This window comes from Panulirus ornatus, chromosome 9, assembly GCF_036320965.1.
Source record: "Panulirus ornatus isolate Po-2019 chromosome 9, ASM3632096v1, whole genome shotgun sequence".
NCBI classification, from domain to species: Eukaryota; Metazoa; Arthropoda; class Malacostraca; order Decapoda; family Palinuridae; genus Panulirus; species Panulirus ornatus.
In genome coordinates, this window is record NC_092232.1 from 19,058,761 (window position 1) to 19,081,096 (window position 22,336).

At 40.5% G+C, this 22,336-nt stretch overlaps 1 long non-coding RNA gene across 1 annotated transcript in view; it reads right to left on the reverse strand.

Annotated features, from left to right (window-relative positions):
• Positions 1-22,336, reverse strand: part of LOC139750243 (uncharacterized) — a 143,878-nt gene that overhangs the window by 83,781 nt on the left and 37,761 nt on the right. The window lies entirely within an intron of this gene.

Below are 22,336 nucleotides of genomic sequence, written 5' to 3' on the forward strand. Positions count from 1 at the left end.
ATGGCATTAAACTAAATTCTTGCTTCCTAGTCGTTAAAGTATTAATGGAGAAAAATGACTACTACACGTTGAACCTGCCAAAAGGTCATGTAAAGTTTGCCAGCCTAGATAACCACATAACCACATTTCTTCTCATCATGTCTCATTCTCGCCTGGATCCAACCCACATGTTTACGTAAGGAGAGTGGGTGCAGATTGACGGAATGCAGGAGGTACCCATGTTCCTACTCCTTCGTTGTACACTTCACAAAACTTCCTCACAACAAGAAGGTTGAAGTTTTTTGTAGTCACAATTATATCCCTCCAGGTCCAGTGTTACTCTTGCTTTTTTTTTTTTTTTTAAATTTCTCGTTTACTACATAAACTTAAGTATTACATAACCATTTTTCCCATTTGGTGTATCTTAAGTAGTACTTTCAGAATCATTGCGGGTACATGTGAAGCTAAGATCTGGAGTAATGATGGTGTGTTAGTTCCTGTTGAATTATTGTGTACACTTGCACACTGAGAAGCAGGTACATTTTTCTGTACACACTCTTTAAGGACATGCATCTTCATGATTCCAAATATTTTCATTTCTCTCTATAACTGAAATCCTCCATTATCACTACTTTACCTGAGAAGAGTAGATCACTCACACACACACACACACACGCAAAAAAAAAAAAAAGTTCAGCTTCTAGACTATTCACTGTTATCCCAGAAGACATTTTTTTTTTTTTTTGCAGAACTATATAAAAAAAAAAGATGTCAAAACAATGAAAAGCCAATGTACACGTTTCCAAATATGAAATGTCAAAGGAACCAGCGGTCGGTGTAATCTTGCAAAGACAGTTAAAACAGCGATGCGAGCAGACGCCCGTTAGCACCAAACTGTTACAAGCAAATATGGCTTTGTGTAAGCCCAGTCCAAGTCTTGTAAGAAGAAAAAGAGATAGAAAGAACTTTCATATTGCTTATAATGATAATTACACTCATTCTTATATCTGAGAATTTTCACAAATACATTGTACTTTTAATTGCCTTGTTTCCATTTTTTTCTTTCTCTTTTTTCGTTTATACACTTGTACTCCGACTTAAACAAAAGATAAATTCAGTCTACGCATACATACAATATGGACATATTTCACTCTAAATTACATAACCATTTCATAAAGCTATACAAGTCTATTATTACACTGATTTCATGTACACTTTCAGTCGACTGTTAGAAAACGAAAATCATCTAGAAAATATAGGAACAAACATAGAATATAGTGGCTCATATCATACGTAAAGTGTGTATCTTTATGCTCTACTGAACCTTGTGGTATGCATGACGCCTTGCATACATTATTATTATTATTATTATTATTATTTTTATTATTATTATTATTATTATCATTATTATTATTATTTTTATTATTATTATTATTATTATTATTATTATTATTATTATTATTATTCTGTTGGTGGCAAGTGTTTTGGGAAACGGGCACCAACTCACGCCGGTGTTTGATGATGAGCTAGGCGTCCTGCAAGCAAATGAGCTTCGCCTTTACCGCATTTATTGAGGAGTTCACAGATGATACGTTAATGGAAAATCTTTAGCCTGGGCCCTCTTGCCTGTTTTCATTCATACATTATAAGCATTTAGAACTGAAATGATAAGAAAAAATGAAAAAAGAAAAATGATAAAATACTCAAAAAGCACAAGCTAATCACATAGCCTTCTGCCACACGTATAGTGAGAAAGTATGTGGTCTTAAGAATCATCCATGGCACATGAAGTAGGTGTTCAAGATTATTCGACAGTTGGATGTAGTTACTAGCGTGATGTTAACGGTCTTACTGACCCTGGCAGCTTGGGAGGCATAAAGCTCAAACACACAGCCACACCCCCCCCCCCCCCCAAAAAAAAAAAGAAAATCCCTCGGGTCTCAAGAACTTCCATATGTCGTAGTGTGGCCATCCCAAATCTGATTCAGTCCTAAGGTCGTTCTACTGCATTGAGAATCGTAACATATTGCAACGAAAATTACATGAATGGTAAAAAAAAAAAATCATAAATTACCATACATTACAGAGGCAACAGTTCATGTAAGTACGACTTAGATAGGTTCGAAACTCCCAATCACACACACACACACACACACACACACACACACACACCCATTATATATATGGTTGCGAGGCGTGGGCTATAGATAAGAGTTGTGCGGAGGAGGGTGGATGTGCTGGAAATGAGATGTTTGAGGACAATATGTGGTGTGAGGTGGTTTGATCGCGTAAGTAATGAACGGGTAAGAGAGATGTGTGGTAATAAAAAGAGTGTGGTTGAAAGAGCAGAAGGTGTTTTGAAATGGTTTGGTCACATGGAGAGAATGAGTGAGAAAAGATTGACAAAGAGGATATATGTGTCATAGGTGGAGGGAACGAGGAGAAGTAGGAGACCAAATTGGAGGTGGAAAGATGGAGTGAAAAAGATTTTGGTGATCGGGGCCTGAACATGCAGGAGGGTGAAAGGCGTGCAAAGAATTGAGTGAACTGGAACGATGTGGTATACCGGGGTCGACGTGCTGTCAATGGATTGAACCAGAGCATGTGAAGCGTCTGGGGTAAACTATGTAAAGTTTTGTGGGGCCTGGATGTGGAAAGGGAGCTGTGGTTTCGGTGCATTATACATGACAGCTAGAGATTGAGTGTGAACGAATGTGGCCTTTGTCGTCTTTTCCTAGCGCTACCTCGCGCACATGCAGGGGGAGGGGGTTGTCATTTCATGTGTGGCGGGGTGGGAACGGGAATGAATAAGGGCAGACAGTATGAATTATGTACATGTGTATATATGTATATGTCTATGTGTGTGTATATATATATATATATATATATATATATATATATATATATATATATATATATATATATATATATATATGCATACGTTGAGATGTATAGGTATGTATATGTGCTGTGTGTGGACGTGCATGTATATACATGAGTATGTGGATGGGTTGGGCCATTCTTTCGTCTGTTTCCTTGCGCTACCTCGCTAACCCGGGAGACAGCGACAAAGTATGATAAATAAATAAATAAATAAATAAATAAATATATATATATATATATATATATATATATATATATATATATATATATATATATATATATATATATATATTACGTAGGGAAAGTTCAACATCCGTTTGCTGTTGCCATAGCGACGGGAACCGCCGGGGGCTGAGAATTAACGAGGACTCTGATTGGCCAGTAGAGAAGGAAGTCATTAGTCCAGCTTAGATGACGCCGATGCAGGAGCAGGAGGAGAATATACTGTATCAGCTGAAATACTGCCTGATTCCACCTGCTCTCCCATGCTGAAACGTTCAGCAGTGGATCTGACTGAATTACCGGTATTAAATGGACAAAACTAAATGCAGATGAGCGAAGCTGAGGATACTGTTGATAACACTGGATTCACAGTAATACACACACACACACACACACACACACACACACACACACACACACACACACACACATATATATATATATATATATATATATATATATATATATATATATATATATATATATATATATATATATATATGCAAAAACATTTACATGAATACGCACACAAACAAACACAGTGGAATGCACCCATTCACACATACAAACACACGCAAATGAATACACAGCATACAGAACTGTAAAATGTTGTGTGTTTGTAGGAAAAATGCAACGGGCAGGGGCCCCACGAGTGGAGAACAACCTCCCCGGACAGTACAAGTAGGTAATTGTTATCAATTAGTTACAATGCTTCCTTTAACCCAGGGGTGTAACAATCTCCCGGAGAGTGATTAAAGCACATATAAGCTGAAAATTCTGAAATGCAGCAAATTATTCTTGAAGATGAAAACAGGTACCCCATCTTCCTCAAATGAACAAGAAATAAATGAATGAATATAGTTTGAATAGAATTCATATTCTATTCTGAAACTTTAAAACTTCTGCTCTACAGGAATTGTGACATTTCATATCCCCATTCCTACAACCGGCAGTTTACGCGTATACAGTCACGACCAAGCGTCCCGACACAGCTTCATTCGAAGCTGATTCAGGTTCTAAAAGCAGCTACCTACAACTCCACGTGTGTGTATATGAGTCTCTGAACGATTGTGTTCACCATGAAAGAGGCGAAACATTTTTTCTTGAGTCACAACACCTTCGTAAGTTTCTTGATCACTGCCGCGTGTTTTGATATTGGCGTTTCTCGTACTTGGTGGCAATACGAGTCGTCTGCACGTGTGAGTTAACTGGAGAGAGACCTTCGGACACAACGTGTCTCGCTCGGGCAGACTTCGTAAGATCCGTGGAGTCGGGTTAAAGCTGCTGAATGGGGCTACGAAGTCGCTCAGTTCAGCTTCACCGGTAATGATGTATCTTCGAAGTGTGTGGGCTTAGTGAGTATGACTGACTTCATCCTCATTTACGAAGCAAAAGATATGAAAAAAAAAAAAAAGAAAATCAAAGAGGCCAAAAGCGCAATTCTCCCTCATTGTCAAATGCTGTTTTCGAGTAGAGACCGAAGACGAACCGTCCAGCCTCAGCTGATCAGAAGAGACTGCAGTGGACATGCGCATCCCGAGCATCAGTGGACGCTGGGCAGCAAAGCCGTTCACAAGACTCCTTACCCGCCCTGTCAACTGATCGAGGATCACATGGTGGTTGTTGTGAGGTACTTCATCATGTCTCTGATTTTGCTGACGGCATCAGTTACATCTAACCTGCTCCCTCTAGGACAACAGTCAATAGGACACTGGTCCAGCAAATACTTGAGACACGACGGTGCAGCTCGAGAGCAAGATGGTGCGACCCTTTGAGAACGACGGCACGACCCACGGACCTGCGACGGGTAGGAGGACCTGCGACGACGATGTTACGGCTCTTGGTGTACGACCCTTGAAAACGACGCGACGGTCAGGTGAAGGGCCAGGCCATTATACCCATGGGTTATACCTCCGTGTTCTAAGGTGGTACGTCGTGTTAAAGGCTCGTATCGTCGCGCTCAAGCGTCGTGCTTAAGGGTCGTGCCGTCGTGCTTAAGGGTCGTGCTGCTGTGCTCAAGGCTCATATCGCGTGCTCTAGAGTTGTAACGTCGTGCGCAAGGGCCGTGCTGCTGTGCTCAAAATTCGTTTCGTCGTGCTCAAGGTTCGTACCGTCGTGTTCAAGGGTCGTGCCGTCGTGTTCAAGGGTCGTACCTTCGTGCTCAAGGGTCGTACCGTCGAGTTCAAGGGTCGTGCCGTCGTGCTCAAGGGATTCATCATGTAACCACTCACCTTGAGGTCCACGTTCAGCAGGTCTCTCTCTCTCTCTCTCTCTCTCTCTCTCTCTCTCTCTCTCTCTCTCTCTCTCTCTCTCTCTCTCTCTCATGGATCGTATACATTCGTCCAATAAAACATGCAGGCGATCCATTGCGTTCGCCCACGGCTAAATTCTCAGCTTTAACTCCAGAGCTACGCCGCTTTCATAACCAGAAATCAGACCTACGGATATCCCATGGAAGTAATTTACAGCTCTGTATATAATTCTACATCTAATTGGCCTATTCATTACTTGGGGGGATCGGTCGAAAACCCCACAAAGCCGTGACGTGGGAGAGTTGCTTACGGTGGTTGATCACTGAGAGAGCGGGCGAGCTGCTCCGACAATTATACCGGCCATGGATGATATTGTCCATTGTATGCTAACGCGGCCCAATTATTTCCCCCTGGCCAGAGCACAGCTGGTTCCTCTCTCTCTCTCTCTCTCTCTCTCTCTCTCTCTCTCTCTCTCTCTCTCTCTCTCTCTCTCTCTGTGCTGGAGACGTATCTCTCTCCCTGTGTGGGGGGTATGCTGTTCAAGTCCCTCCACTCGATGTATGAAAGAAATTCGCCTCTTCTTTCCCCTCCAAGTAACTTCGTCGCCATATTTCTCGTCTCTCTCTCGCTTTTATGCAAACATGTGAATGTCGCATCTTCCGTAGGTACTTTCTTTCCTCCTTGTCCTTGATGATGCCTCTGTACTTGCTGCCTCATATCCACGCCAAGAACTGGACTGCCCAGGTGTCACTGGACAGATGCGTTTGACCATCTTGCGTGATGAATCAGTCGCAAAGTTTCGTGTATTAAGGTATAAACACGAGAATCGGCAAAGCTTCGTGCATTAGATATAAAGACGAGAATCTAAGAGCTAAAGAAGTCTAATGGTGATGACTCATTGGCTATGGATATACGAGTTAGCTCTGTGAGGTGCTATGTGGTGGTGGTGTCCTAAGAAGCTCTGTAAAGCCATGAGGTTCAAGAATAACCTGGCGGGGCCACCATATTCATATACCCATCCCAGACGTTCGTAGTCATCATATCCAGTCTTGGCTGTTGATGCACTCGTACGATAACACCATTCATACTGAGCATGAAGACTGTCCCATCCTAACATGAGTGTTCAAGTCATCTTTGAACTACATTCGGTGCTTCTACGGATGATACGCCAGTGGACGACTTAAAAGAGAGAGACTCTGGGTATTTTTACTATCTCTGAAGTGGGAAGAGAATTACTGATTGTGTTCTCAGAGTTGCTGCACTCTGGCACACGTGTACTAAGAATGGTAAGCTATCCCTTTCCGACGGCGGAGTTCTTGCAATTTCGTTCACGAACCCGACGGGCTGCGAATGTGGTAATCACGGCAATCATAGCTAATTATCCGCGAGAAGTGTAGTTATGTTTGTTAATGACCTCACATTATAGGCAGAGAGTAGGGAGGGGTCAGGAACGTGTGTGTTTGTATGGAATTACTCATTTGTATGAAATGGGAGAGGAAGTCCTACCTTTATTAAGCCCCATGTCTTGATTTTTTCCACCGATACATTTTCTTTCTCGTAGAAAATAGATTAAACACACACACACACACACAGATACATATATATATATATATATATATATATATATATATATATATATATATATATATATTAGAAAGGATCACAATTTTGCGCCTGATCAAGTACATTCCCCAACATAAAACTTATCACAATTTCCATATGGCACTTTATAGATGCATCCAGGAGAATTTTCTTGTGAGCTCCTGATTAAGATATTCTTTATAGTATTATTGTTGCAACTATAATGTGCCATGTAGAAATTGTGATAAGTTTTATGTTGGGCAGACTGGTAAAGATATTTATGTTAGGCTTAAGCAACATAAATATAGAATATGAACAAAATAAGAATCAAATGCCTTGCTTAAACACGTTAAAAACTATGATCATTGTACTGACTGGAGTAATGCCATCTCAGTTATTAACTCTAACTCTACTACCACGAGAATTTTCATTGAATCTTCTATTACTAAATACACAGTGAATTATAACCTTAATATTAGTGGAGGTCTATACAAATTAGATAACTTTATTGATAAAATTTGTAAACAATTCACCTTCTTGTCCACATAATAAATTTATGATACGCTCGTTCCCTGTCTTGGACAATCACTTGTCTACCAAATGGCTCCCGAGCTACGTCTCTTCGTTGTATATCAACTGACTGTTATATTTCTTTCTAGTAGCTCCCCTGATGATGTGACTATTACACGAAAGTGCACCTGGAAACTTAACGTGTTTCACTTTCCCTGTGGACTCATAGGAAGATATATATATATATATATATATATATATATATATATATATATATATATATATATATATATATAATATATATATATATATTATCCCTGGGGATAGGGGAGAAAGAATACTTCCCACGTATTCCCTGCGTGTCGTAGAAGGCGACTAAAAGGGGAGGGAGCGGGGGGCTGGAAATCCTCCCCTCTTAATTTTTTTTAATTTTCCAAAAGAAGGAACAGAGAAGGGGGCCAGGTGAGGATATTCCCTCAGTGGCCCAGTTCTCTGTTCTTAACGCTACCTCGCTAACGCGGGAAATGGCGAAGTTTGAAAAAAAAAAAAAAAAATATATATATATATATATATATATATATATATATATATATATATATATATATATATATATTCTGTTTTTGGGATTGGCATGGTGTTACAGCACAACCAACCATTGTGTGCTAATACCTAACTCATATTCATAAAATGCTCCTTTGTATGAGCTCCTGCAACTAATTGTGCGTATTTTTGTTCTAGCTCTGGTGTTTACATAATCTCAAAGGGTTATTTCACGAGTGTTAGTATTTGTGTTTATATATATTTATATATATATCCCTGGGGATAGGGGATTAAGAATACTTCCCACGTATTCCCTGCGTGTCGTAGAAGGCGACTAAAAGGGGAGGGAGCGGGGGGCTGGAAATCCTCCCCTCTCGTTTTTTTTTTTTTTTTTTTTTTTTCTCCAAAAGAAGGAACAGAGAATTGCGCCAGGTGAGGGTATTCCCTCAAAGGCCCAGTCCTCTGTTCTTAACGCTACCTCGCTAATGCGGGAAATGGCGAATAGTTTGAAAGAAAGAAATATATATATATATATATATATATATATATATATATATATATATATATATATATATATATATATATATATATATTATTTATCATGTTTTGTCGCTGTCTCCCGCGTTAGCGAGGTAGCGCAAGAAAACAGACGAAAGAATGGCCCAACCCACCCACATACACACACGTACATATACATACCTATACATTTTAACGCATACATATATACACATACACAGACATATACATATATACACATACACAGACATATACATATATACACATGAACATAATTCATAATTACTGCCTTTATTCATTTCCGTCGCCACCCCGCCACACATGAAACGGCAACCCCCCCCCCCCCCCCCCCCGAATGCGCGGGAGGTAGCACTAGGAAAAGACAAAAAAAAAAAAAAAAAAAGGCCACTTTCGTTCACACTCAGTCTCTAGCTGTCATGAATAATGCACAGAAGCCACAGCTCCCTTTCCACATCCAGGCCCCACAAAACTTTCCATGGTTTTACCCTAGACGCTTCAAATGCCTTGGTTCAATCTATTGACAGCACGTCGACCCCGGTATAACTCATCGTTCCAATTCACTCTATTCCTTGCACGCCTTTCACCCTCCTGCATGTTCAGGCCCCGATCGCTAAAAGTCTTTTTCACTCCATCTTTTCAACTCCAATTTGGTCTCCCACTTCTCGTTTTCTCCACCTCTGACACATATATCTTCTTTGTCAATCTTTCCTCACTCATTCTCTCCATGAGACCAAAGCAATTCAATACACCAATACACCCTCGTCTGCTCTCTCAATCACACTCCTTTTATTACCACACATCTCTCTTACCCTTTCATTACTTACTCGATCAAACCACCTCACACCTCATACTGTCCTCAAACACCTCATTTCCAGCACATCCACCCTCTGCGCACAACTCTATCTATTGCCCACGCCTTGCAACCATATAACATTGATGGAACCACTATTCCTTCAAACATACCCATTTTTGCTTTCTGAGATAATGTTCTCGCCTTCCACACATTCTTTCAACGCTCCCAGAACTTTCGCCTCCTCCCCCACCCTGCGACACTTCCGCTTCCATGGTTCCATCTGCTGCCAAACACTTCACTTCCTCCAGTTTTCCTCCAATCAATCTTACCTACCAATTGACTCGTCCCTCAACCCGACTGTACCTAATAACCTTGCTCTTATTCACATTTACTCTCAGCTTTCCTCTTTCACACACTTTACCAAACTCAGTCACCAGCTTCTGCAGTTTCTCACCCGAATTAGCCACCAGCGCTGTATCATCAGCGAACAACAACTGACTCACTTCCCAAGCTCTCTCATCCACAAGAGACTGCATACTTGCCCCTCTCTCCAAAACTCTTGCATTCACCTCCCTGACAACCCCATCCATAAACAAATTAAACAACCATGGAGACATCATGCATCCCTGCCGCAAACCGACATTCACTGAGAACCAGTCACTTTCCTCTCTTCCTACTCGTACACATACCTTACATCCTCGATAAAAACTCTTCACTGCTTCTAACAACTTGCCTCCCACACCTTACATTCTTAATACCTTCCATAGAGCAATTCTATCATATGCCTTCTCCAAATCCATAAATGCTACATACAAATCCATTTGCTTTTCAAAGTATTTCTCACATACATTCTTCAAAGCAAACACCAGATCCACACATCCTCTACCACCTCTGAAACCACACTGCTCTTCCCCAATCTGATGCTCTGTACATGCCTTCGCCCTCTTAATCAATACCCTCCCATATAATTTCCCAGGAATACTCAAGAAACGTATACATCTGTAATTTGAACACTCACCTTTATCCCCTTTGCCTCTGTACAATGGCACTATGCATGCATTCCGCCAATTCTTAGGCACCTCACCATGAGTCATACATACATTAAATATCCTTACCAACCAGTCAACAAAACAGTCACTCCCTTTTTGAATAAATTCCACTGCAATACCATCCAAACCCGCTGCCCTGCTGGCTTTCATCTTCCGTAAAGCTTTTACTACCTCTTCTCTGTTTACCAAATCATTCTCCCTAACCCTCTCACTTCGCACACCACCTCGACCAAAACACCTTATATCTGCCACTCTATCGTCAAACACATTCAACAAACCTTCAAAATACTCCACATCCTTCTCACAAGAACAAGGGAAGGAGTAGCACTACTCCTGAAACAGGAGTGGTGGGAGTAGGTGATAGAGGGTAAGAAATTAAACTCTAAATTGATATGGGTAAAACTGAAAGTGGATGGAGAAATATGGGTGATTATTGGTGCCTATGCACCTGGGCATGAGAAGAAAGATCATGAGAGGCAAGTGTTTTGGGAGCAGCTGAGTGAGTGTGTTAGTAGTTTTGATGCACGAGACGGAGTTATAGTGATGGGTGATTTGAATGCAAATGTGAGTAATGTGGCAGTTGAGGGAATAATTGGTGTACATGTTCAGTGCTGTAAAGGGAAATGAAGAGCTTGTAGATTTGTGTGCTAAAAAAGGATTGGTGATTGGGAATACCTGGGTTAAAAATTGAGATATACATAAGTATACGTATGTAAGTAGGAGAGATGGCCAGAGAGCTTTATTGGATTACGTGTTAATTGATAGGCGCGCGAAAGAGAGACTTCTGGATGTTAATGTGCTGAGAGGTGCAACTGGAGGGATGTCTGATCATTATCTTGTGGAGGTGAAGGTGAAGATTTGTAGAGGTTTTCAGAAGAGAGAATGTTGGGGTGAAGAGTGGTGAGAGTAAGTGAGCTTGGGAAGGAGACTTGTGTGAGGAAGTACCAGGAGAGACTGACTTAAGAATGGAAAAAGGTAAGAGCAAAGGACGTAAGGGGAGTGGGGGAGGCATGGGATGTATTTAGGGAAGCAGCGATGGTTTGTGCAAAAGATGCTTGTGGCATGAGAAGCGTGGGAGATGGGCAGGTTAGAAAGGGTAGCGAGTGGTGGGATGAAGGAGTAAGATTATTAGTGAATGAGAAGAGAGAGGCATTTGGACGATTTTGCAGGGAAATAGTGCAAATGACTGGGAGATGTATAAAAGAAAGAGGCAGGAGGTCAAGAGAAAGGTGCAAGAGGTGAAGAAGAGGGCAAATGAGTTGGGGTGAGAGAGTATCATTAAATTTTAGGGAGAATAAAAAGATGTTTTAGAAGGAGGTAAATAAAGTGCGTATATAGATATATATATATATATATATATATATATATATATATATATATATATATATATATATATATATATATATATATATAACCGTAACCGAATATGTGACACAAGCTTCTTAAAATATTACCATTGATTACAGTACTTTATGATCTCAAACAGATTTTCAATCCTAGATTCGTATCAAACATCTTAAATAGTCCTTCTACTGAATTTTTAAAAGAAATCTAGTCATCTCGGAAAGATACCAAAAATGGCAGGTATTTCTATGCCCAAAAAAACGCTTCTATACTTTAAATAATTATAGAAATTATCTAATAATGCTTCCCTTGGCTGATATATACCCGATTAGTAACAACCGAATAAATGACAATCCTCTTTTAATATAATCATTAATTTCACGCCTTAATTACTCCACCATAATTAATTCTAATCACAGTTCCTATTCAGCCTGAAAAAACTCCTCTATACTTAAGCTTTCAAAGAAATCTAGTCACCTCGGAAAAATACTAAAATTTGCAAGTAATATATAGTTCAAGGTATTTTGCTTTTTTAGCACAAATAACTTTTTCTTTTAAATCTGTAATATTGCAAGATGAAATGCTTCTATACTTGAAATAATTATGGAAAAAATTTAATAATGCTTCTCTTGGTCGATATATATATATACCAAGCGAATCAGTGACACAATCTTCTTGAAATATGATAATTAATTACTGGGCCCAAGGCCCACCAAACAGAATTTTAATCCTAGATTCGTACTGAGCATGAAAATGGCTCTTTATACGAAGCTTTTAGGAAAATCTATTACCATCTCAAAATGCCAAAATTTGCAGTTCAGGGAATTTTTTTGCTCACAATCATTTTTGTTTTTATATAGAAATATGACATAATTAAACGCTTCTATTCTTTAAAAACCACGGGAAATATCTCATAATGCTTCCAGATGCCGACAATTTAATAAATACGAATCGAATAATCACAGAATCTTCTAAATGAGCAACATTCAATTATATATTCTGAGGCCTTAATATCCCCAACATATGTTTCAACCCCAGAGGAGTTATTCAGACACCAGTCTTATTATTGCTTTCTGTGACAAGATCATTCATAAACAATGAATGCTGTAAATGAAAAATTCAAGAACATGAGTCCAATTCTTTGGTTAGTGGAATGATTCACGTTTTTTGGATAAGGGAAGTACTTAACTGCATAAAGATATGTAATTAAGTGCGTAATCAAGGGAAGTACCTCACTATATTATCAATGAATCTTCTATTATAAAATACACAAAGAATTATAACCTTAATATCAGTGAAGGTTTATACAAATTGGATAACTTTATTGTTAATAAATTTTTGTAAACAATTCACCTTCACATAATAAAGTTTATGACACGCTCGTTGTCTGTCTATGACAATCACATGTTTATCAAATGGCGTCCAAGCTACGTCTCTTCGTTGTATATCAACTGCCTGTTATATTTCTCTCGTGTATCTCACCTGATGATGTGATTATTACTTGAAAATTCACTTGGGAACTTATCTTGTTTCATTTTCCCCGTGGACTCATTGGAATATACTTGATCACGCGCAAAATAGTGATCCTTTCATATATATATATATATATATATATATATATATATATATATATATATATATATATATATATATATATATATATTACTTGAAAATTCACTTGGGAACTTATCTTGTTTCATTTTCCCCGTGGACTCATTGGAATATACTTGATCACGCGCAAAATAGTGATCCTTTCATATATATATATATATATATATATATATATATATATATATATATATATATATATATATATATATATATATATATATATATATATAATAATAATAATAATAATAATATTACTATATAATTACTCTCCTTTCAGCCGATTATTATTGAATTGTATCAATAAATTGTAACTACTGCATAATACTTCTGAACCTGCAGGTAACTGTAATACTGTTATGAGTGGATTACAAATCTGACAGCAAAAGAAAATGAAAATCGAAATTTACACAAGTCACCGATTCATCCATACTCTGCCAATACATTGTTCTTAGAAAATGTGTGGAAATAGGGTAGACATTACTATACGTTAGGAATACTTGCCGGCGTTATGCAGTTATTAAGAATATATAGGAGTACTTGACAGACTGTTACGCAGTTATTATGAATACATAGGAATACTTGTCAAGGTGTTACACAGTTATCAGGAGTATACCAATAACGTAAATATGAAAAATCATATATATATATATATATATATATATATATATATATATTTTTTTTTTTTTTTTTTTTTTTATACTTTGTCGCTGTCTCCCGCGTTTGCGAGGTAGCGCAAGGAAACAGACGAAAGAAATGGCCCCCCCCCCATACACATGTACATACACACGTCCACACACGCAAATATACATACCTACACAGCTTTCCATGGTTTACCCCAGACGCTTCACATGCCTTGATTCAATCCACTGACAGCACGTCAACCCCTGTATACCACATCGCTCCAATTCACTCTATTCCTTGCCCTCCTTTCACCCTCCTGCATGTTCAGGCCCCGATCACACAAAATCTTTTTCACTCCATCTTTCCACCTCCAATTTGGTCTCCCTCTTCTCCTCGTTCCCTCCACCTCCGACACATATATCCTCTTGGTCAATCTTTCCTCACTCATTCTCTCCATGTGCCCAAACCATTTCAAAACACCCTCTTCTGCTCTCTCAACCACGCTCTTTTTATTTCCACACATCTCTCTTACCCTTACGTTACTTACTCGATCAAACCACCTCACACCACACATTTTCCTCAAACATCTCATTTCCAGCACATCCATCCTCCTGCGCACATCTCTATCCATAGCCCACGCCTCGCAACCATACAACATTGTTGGAACCACTATTCCTTCAAACATACCCATTTTTGCTTTCCGAGATAATGTTCTCGACTTCCACACATTTTTCAAGGCTCCCAAAATTTTCGCCCCCTCCCCCACCCTATGATCCACTTCCGCTTCCATGGTTCCATCCGCTGCCAGATCCACTCCCAGATATCTAAAACACTTCACTTCCTCCAGTTTTTCTCCATTCAAACTCACCTCCCAATTGACTTGACCCTCACCCCTACTGTACCTAATAACCTTGCTCTTATTCACATTTACTCTTAACTTTCTTCTTCCACACACTTTACCAAACTCAGTCACCAGCTTCTGCAGTTTCTCACATGAATCAGCCACCAGCGCTGTATCATCAGCGAACAACAACTGACTCACTTCCCAAGCTCTCTCATCCCCAACAGACTTCATACTTGCCCCTCTTTCCAAAACTCTTGCATTTACCTCCCTAACAACCCCATCCATAAACAAATTAAACAACCATGGAGACATCACACACCCCTGCCGCAAACCTACATTCACTGAGAACCAATCACTTCCCTCTCTTCCTACACGTACACATGCCTTACATCCTCGATAAAAACTTTTCACTGCTTCTAACAACTTGCCTCCCACACCATATATTCTTAATACCTTCCACAGAGCATCTCTATCAACTCTATCATATGCCTTCTCCAGATCCATAAATGCTACATACAAATCCATTTGCTTTTCTAAGTATTTCTCACATACATTCTTCAAAGCAAACACCTGATCCACACATCCTCTACCACTTCTGAAACCGCACTGCTCTTCCCCAATCTGATGCTCTATACATGCCTTCACCCTCTCAATCAATACCCTCCCATATAATTTACCAGGAATACTCAACAAACTTATACCTCTGTAATTTGAGCACTCACTCTTATCCCCTTTGCCTTTGTACAATGGCACTATGCACGCATTCCGCCAATCCTCAGGCACCTCACCATGAGTCATACATACATTAAATAACCTTACCAACCAGTCAACAATACAGTCACCCCCTTTTTTAATAAATTCCACTGCAATACCATCCAAACCTGCTGCCTTGCCGGCTTTCATCTTCCGCAAAGCTTTTACTACCTCTTCTCTGTTTACCAAATCATTTTCCCTAACCCTCTCACTTTGCACACCACCTCGACCAAAACACCCTATATCTGCCACTCTGTCATCAGACACATTCAACAAACCTTCAAAATACTCATTCCATCTCCTTCTCACATCACCGCTACTTGTTATCACCTCCTCATTTACGCCCTTCACTGAAGTTCCCATTTGCTCCCTTGTCTTACGCACCCTATTTACCTCCTTCCAGAACATATATATATATATATATATATATATATATATATATATATATATATATATATATATATATAGGCACCTCATCAGGTGCCAATACTTAATAAAGTTATCAAAGTCAACATCAACAGACGTACCTTACGGAGTCTACCAAACCAGACAACTTGCTGGCCTGACCGGCAGTAAGTGTAAAAGGGAGAGTGGTTATGGAGGGTTACGTGGCGGGGGTTGGCCTGGGCAGCTAAGTGTGTCAGGGACCACTTTTCTTATATTTTCGTTTTTTGTCAATTCTCTCATAATGATTTGGTTAATCACAGGATGGGCTTTAAAAGTTTCCCGGGGACAAATTATAGAGTTCTTGGCATTAGTAATTAAGACAGATTCAATGACGTTGGTTGCATAATCAGCAGAAGGGTATAGAATAACTGGATTGTCAAGGTCTACAAGGATGATCGTTGTCATGTGTTTAGAGATCGCATTTTTGTGGTCATCCCTGCGTACTGCTTGACGGTGCCAATAACATCTCTCCGTCACAGTTTTCCCGGTCTGGCCAATGTACATATCTTTACATGCCTTACATTTGACAGCGTAAACACTCCCAATTTTTGAATGATTTGGCCTACTTTCTATTAAGGTCTAACAGATGGTGTTATTGTACAAGCTCTGCTTTTTAGTACATGTCTTAGATTAGCTAGGTTGGGGGAATGGGGCGACACTGAACATTTAAATCTATCCTCCTGTCACATTTTTGTTGCTAAATTCATAAAATTCCTTACTAGCTTTCCAGTAAGTTTTGTTCACAAACCACTTGGGATAAAATAACTGCCTAAAGATACGTCTTTTAGGACTACATGCGTCTACCAGGCCTATGGGATGGCATATCCGTAGTGCTTTTAAAAACATAGACATAACTGCAGACATTTTTATGGAAGAATGAATAAAATCATGTGAACTCCCACTAAAGTGTAATTTCACCTTCATAACTTTCATCCAGGACTAGTGTGATCATCATACTTTATATTTATATATATATATATATATATATATATATATATATATATATATATATATATATATATATATATATATATATATATATAAATATATATATATACTACAACTACCACAAAGAAGGTATCGAACACATATTGCTCAACCCCGCGGCAACTTCTGCACACAGACGCAAACTACACATCAAAACACTTCATTTGCCTTGTGGTCCCGACTGGTGAACGTGGCCAACTTCCTGAGAGCTGCAGGAGCCTCATAAGGGTCGATATTATTCCTGGGGAAGGAAGCGAGCAAGTTTATATAAACCATTCACCTCTTTACGCCCAGGATGCGAACCCGGCGTAAATATTTGACAACATATTTCGTAAATATTTCCCCTTGTCTCTCTTATCTCCCTATCGTGAATCTCTCCAGGTTGAAATTAAGGCCAAGCCTTGACGTGTGCTTCCGTCCGTGATTTGGAACTCCAGCGTGGAAAAAAAAAAATGATTTGAGGTAAGATGCGATGTCTATATTTTCAAACAGTATACATGATACAAAATGGAATTCTTTATGGCTAGAAGCTCAGTTCAAGGGTACATGCCAGAAACATACATGTATCACACAATTGATGTGTGGTATGGATTAAGGCCTAATGACCTTACGCAGTTCATCGCCGTCAAATCGCACATCATACACCCTTGCAATATAGACAACTACATACTAGCGTTCAAGACATCGAGGGAAAAGGAAAAAATCAGCTTCGTAATAAACTGTTTGGCAGCGTAAAATATCATTTAAATCTACTTCACCGCTGAATGATGTAAGATGTATTCGATATGTTGTTTGATGTCTGACATGATCAGTTACCAACGGTGATCAGCTCATAATTTTTCTTTTCTTTGGGGAAACTAAACCCCAAGTGTGCAACTGTGCACAGACCCACCATGCAGGCAAGACAGGCACAAGTATTCGTCAGATATTTACTAATATCGATGGAGCTGTAAAACACAACAAAAGGTTTTCTGCATACTCGAATGTGGTGCCCATGCCATGCTGCGTTCCACACGGTCCGAGCAACGTTCCGCGCGTTCCTCTGTCCAATTACTGCCCGTGTCCTGCTGGCCGAGGCTGAGGTCGCCTTGTTGTGACTCACGGGTGCCGCCCCTGGTCAGCAGGGGTCGCCGCACTCCCTCCAGAAGCCCAGGCTAGAGGAGAAGGCGGTAGTCGTCACCAAACGTCACCAGTTAGTTATCCAACATTAACAAAGAAGTCTTGTTAGGCTCTACGTCATACATGGCGTCTCCTTCACGAAAAAATAGTATTAGAAGTCAGCCATTCTCTAAAACTTTGTCCAAGAGAAAAGACCTTTGGCCGCTACTGGGGAGGTTGAAGGTTGGTTGGAACGACGTGCAGTCGAGAGTTTTGCGAGAGATTCACTGTGAACCCAACCGAAGTTTTCACACGATCAGAAGTCATTACAGGAAAGGAGTATCATGTAACAGAATCTAGTCTTAATGAAGGGGTCGCAAACAATATCTACACATGTCGGATGTTTCGTAAATGCTCCGTTGATGACGTCTATAATTCTGATGTCATGATGAATTGCGAGAGGGTGGCAGATTCTGATGGATGCTCAGGGAACATATGTTCTCTAAATGGGATGGACAGTCGAAATGTGTGTGTGTGTGTGTGTGTGTGTGTGTGTGTGTGTGTGTGTGTGTGTGTGTGTTACCCAAATGTTATTACCTATTTGCTCCATACGTGAAGGGAGGTTTATACTCCTCGAAAAGGCCCCATTTCTGGAACGTTCTCAACTGCCACACAACTTTTCATCTTGCTTACACTGTACGTTTCATCACTTAAACCGTTGCAGCACAACTCTAGACAGGTGAAAAAGACACTTATTCGCATCTCTTCGAACAAGGGTCTTGCTTAGTCCCTCGTTTTGCCATCTGGCTCTTCCATCCCCGCATCTTTTGAGGAACTGTTTAATATCGACGTCATTAAACTGGTTTAAGAAACATGAAATTGGTGGATAAAGTTATCCTTTGCTCTTTTCTTTCTTCCACACTGGGCAAACTGGTGGCCTCTGAATCCCTCGCTGTAACTCGGCTCTGTTAATTCTGCTGAGATCTTTGTTGCCCATGATCCTCTGCGCCCTCTCAATCATTTCTTTACGCTTCTCTACGTGAAGGGACGCGGTCTGAGAAGTGTGATCTAATTTTGGCTTCAACTTACGTTGTGAATGACATACTGGACATTTCTTTTGAGTATGTCCTTCATTCCATTCCTGTTCTCATTTTGACCGGTAGGAAATCCGTCACCTTGTACATCCTCTGCTGATGTGGAGCTCTGGCGGTAAGTTTTATACAATGTCGATTCCCAAGGTCCTATAACACACAGTTTCCCCGCAACGTATTTCCCATTGACCTTCCTTCGCTGTGTCTCATCTTCATTTCTTTGCATCTATTGGGTTTAATTTCATCAGTCCGCCTCGTAAGTTGTCGCAAATCCTCATCGTCACTGATTTCCTTCATGACTTTTATTAACAACATCCGCAAGCATAGTCAGGCATTGGGTTCGGTTCTTCTGATATGTTATTTACACAGATCAAGGCGCACGATGATACCATCAGAGGACCACCAAGCTCTGCCGCGATACCCACCCCCAAAACATTCAGACAAGGTTCCCATGACATGCCTCCTTTGTTCCCCTTCCACAAAAAAATAATTTCCAGTCAAGCGAAGGAGCTTCCTCCTTATTCCCGCCCGAAGATCCACCTTCTTAACCAACCTCTCATAGGGCACAGTGTTCTTTTCAGTACTTCAAGTAGAACTTTGGTCTCCATGACTCACCATCTCCATACGAATCTGTATTTCCACAGTCATTTTCTTACCCTTGAAGTCCCACTTTGTTAAGGCTATTTACCGTAGCCGAGGAGTGCGTGTCTCGCTGTTACCAGTAATATTCTGGTAATCATTTCATTGACAGTGAAATTTTCCTTGGAGGGTTATAGACTGTCAGCACCATTGTCTGTGCGTTCTTGGTGGATGAGGAAGGTGGTTAGGGAGTGAGAAAGAAAAAACAAAAAGAGTCCATGAGGCGAAGAAAGAAAACAGGGAGAGGAGTCGTTGTCTTTACAGAAGAAAACCCCTTAAGCGGTTTCAGATGCTCCACTGAGTGACAGAGGAGGACCACACCACTGCAGGGAAATCGCAACTGCGGGGCAACTCCCACAGCAAGGGAATAACGCTGCAGGATGGTCATCACTGTTGGGCAACCACTGGGCGAACGCTACAGCAGGGGACCATCTCTACAAGGGACCCCACCACAGCTGGAGACTATCTAACAGAGCGACCAACACGGCAGGAGGACGACCACTGCTACAGAAATACAAGGGGGTTCAAACAGCAACAGACCAATGGGTCCTTTCCAAGCTGTTTGTGATAGTGGAAGACATCAGTAACTCACAGAATAGTGTGGTAAGTTAAGAGGGTATACAGATAATTCAAAGAGAATAAACTACAAATTACCAATGAGCCAAAGGAGGTGCAAATAATGTTACGTTGAAGTGAACTATCTATCAAGTCTAGTCTTAAACGTATATACAACACTGCTTTTAAGCTTTCTAATCGGCAAGTCATTCCAAAGGTTAAAAATCCTGCTGAAGAAAAAGTACTTCGCTTCATTGAAGGTAAAACGTTTGCCCACGAGTCTGTATCAATTACTAAGAGTGAAACCAGAGGAGTAAAGTCTTAAGCAGCTTGACTAATCAACATGATCAAGATCATCAGCATTAGACCGTCTACTACGCACTGGCACATATGTTCCCTCCACTGCTTTGAAGGTTTTACTGAAACTTTTCCAAGCTACCTTCATGTCGTTTTCATTGGCCATATCATCCCAGGTCTGCTTGTCAACAGCAACGCAAAAATCCTTATATTTTGCAAGGCTAATTATGTGCTGTGTTGAAAGTGACCTCAATTAACTGGAATAGGGTACTAAAGAGCAAATTTAGGGAGAGTCCACTCCCAGAGCCACTGGAAACGGATTCCCCCCATGTAGTTACCGCTATGTTAAAACCTCCTTCTATGATAGAATTCTGTTCATCACAAATTTCTGCTAACTGCACACACAAGATCCTTCGTCTACCTCTGGTGTCTGTGCTGGTGACCTAAAAACTAGTCCTTCTACCATTATTTTCCGACGTAATCTATCTTAAATTTCTACTGAAAAGGAAGTCGACATTCTCGACGTCTACAACATTATATTACCACGGGATTTAAATAAGCTTCAACCAAGGGTAAGATACCACACCACCCCCTACTTTCGATTCCCCTATCCGTATTAAACAGGGTGTACCCTGTGGAACCGAGTGTTTCAACAAGGAAATCTCAAAATGTTGACATCTATTCAAGATTCGGAAATGGTAACCGTATAATTTCCTGCTAACGCTATTGCGTATACTACGGAATTTCATTGCGTATTCTTCGACAAACACAGTTTTTCCCTCAGGCTGCTCGAAACAGCCAGAGGAACTGGGAATGCCTGTGGCCTCATCTCTCAACTGCTGAGGGTCCACCAGAAGAGACAGTAATGGACAGAATCTAACCACTGCTTACTCTTTAACAGCTCTGAGGAAAACAAACAAACAAACTACAGCCAGAGGGAGTTAACGGTGGTACAAGTGGACAAAACAAAAAAACATCATCAACAACAACTTCAGTAAGAAATGCCGTCTGACTCAAGTATCAGAGAGCAACTACAGGTTGTCTGTCCCTCACGAAGCCATACAATGTTCATCCATTTCCTCCAATACGTTGACAAGAGGCAAGAGATCCGCGATAGTGTCAAGCCACACCCCTCCTCGACCATCCTGGATACTGCAGATAACAGAAGGAAGATGTGTAATTAATTCGGCCCTCTGGTTCATTAGCTAAAAAAAAATACAATCTCGAGACAGATGAGGAGAGTAATGCGCTTGTGTCACTTCAACTTGTAACTTAGTGGTCTTGACAACGGTGTATTCAGTCACCACGTAGAACAGTGTTCATAGTCGCTTTGCCTTCTTATCATCCTTAACTCACACGAGAGGGGTAACGCTGTGGTCGGTGTTTCCTAACTGTAAAAATCATCTGAAATTCCGATCAGACGAGTGGCTCTCTCTCTCTCTCTCTGTCGCTACGGTCCTCGGTAGAGCCAGGGGTCGTATCCAGAAATAAAAAAAACAGTGGCCACTCGTTCCCGAGACATCCACCGCCGCCGCCACCACCACCCAACCACGAGAAACTGCAGGAGTTGCTACCGCAAGCTGGACGTACTACTTCGACAGCCCCGGCGGGGTTGGGGCGAGGTGCTGGGGCGGGATTAGGGTGGCGGTGACTGGAGAGTTGGACCACCGTGGTGCAGCGGTAAAGCTCTCCAGACCGCGATG